Below are 1617 nucleotides of genomic sequence, written 5' to 3'. Positions count from 1 at the left end.
GTCTTCAGGCTGCAACGTTTCAAGTTTTCTCCGCGCCCCGCACCATTCAGCTGATACACAAATGTCGTCTTTGGCATATTTGACAGAATGACGTCTTCAATGCATAAATCAGTTATTTAGTACAGTCGTCTTCGTGCATAAATCAGCTGTTTACGTGAAAGTCGTCTTCATGTATAAAAACAGCTGCCACAAGAAAGTTGTCTTTATTATATCAACCAAAATGTTGATATTGATTTCTAAACACTCAAGACATATGGATGCCACTAAACTTGTATAATGTACATCTATCATAATTCTGTACCTTGACTATAAGAGGAAAATAAAACCTGCTAGATAGTAATTGTATGCCTATTTAAAGTATTAAAAGGCAACCTAAACTTAGTAAATGTACTTTACTAATCTGCTACACTCGATGGATTCCTTGCAAACATCAGTTGATAAACTAACATGACATACTTTGTAACAAATTCAAAATGGTGGCCATTTTGAATTTTAAAAAAAATAGGATTGGATATATTATTTCAACAAGATATAATCCTGTAATGGCTGCTGTTAAAATTCTATTTTGTCACACAATTAAATATCTCTAAATAATATAATAGTCTTAATATTCTATTATCATATGCTAATCTAACTCTGTAAAATAATATTTTATGACTGCTAAACATCTTAAATAACAAAAATAACTAAAAGTTATTTTCAATTTTTTGTTATGTGTTTAATCTAAACTAATTTATAATCTGCTTTATTTGCATTTCTTTAGTTTTTTGTCTAAACTAAAAGAAAAATCATCTAGTCCCTAAAAGTTGCTTTATTTTGTTTGATTTATCTTTAAGGGCTTTTTCTGTTTTTGATAACTTTACCAAAGCTAATTTTAGACTTCACTAATCAATACATGAAATAAAATTGTGATCAGCTTTTCATCTTAAAATTGTAATTAACAAGATCCACACATTTCAAAACATAATGTTTGTTAGAACTAATTCTGTATTAAAGTATCTTGGTGTGTAATATTTCAACAAACAAACAAGCTTATGTCACAAACATTTCATGTTTATAAGAACATGTGTGGTATAATGCCCTATTTGGGTACTGTTGTAGGCTCTTAGTGAAAATTAATCTCCTATGTGTTCAGAAATATCCAGCTAATCTATATTTCACACTCTTCAAAACACATATTACAACATGCTATTGTATTCTATAATGTAAAGTCAGAAAAAGGAACATTCTAACAAATTGGTTAACAGCATATAAACAAAATATGGTTAAACATAATGCCTTTTGACTTGAATATTTTGTTTAATGTTGAACCAATAAGATGTTCTTTAAAATTGTCAACCCCAAAGCAAAATCTATGTGTTCATAATTGAAATACACTTAATATATAAACAGAAATAACGATGCAACATTATGCATTTTCAACAATATTTCATTTTCTCCTTCAAATATCTACTTTTTTTGTGAAAATATTATGATAATAGTTGTATTAAACTCTCTTGTAAACCTATAATTTAGTGAATGTTATGTAATTAAATGGTTATGTGCCAATTTATTAGAACATTTGTGATTATTTTAAGCTTAGATTAATAATTTTCAAAGATACAAGATCTCTTAATG

This window comes from Acartia tonsa, chromosome 8, assembly GCF_053477335.1.
Source record: "Acartia tonsa isolate MP-2025a chromosome 8, ASM5347733v1, whole genome shotgun sequence".
Taxonomy (NCBI): domain Eukaryota; kingdom Metazoa; phylum Arthropoda; class Copepoda; order Calanoida; family Acartiidae; genus Acartia; species Acartia tonsa.
This window is presented reverse-complemented; position numbering follows the sequence as displayed.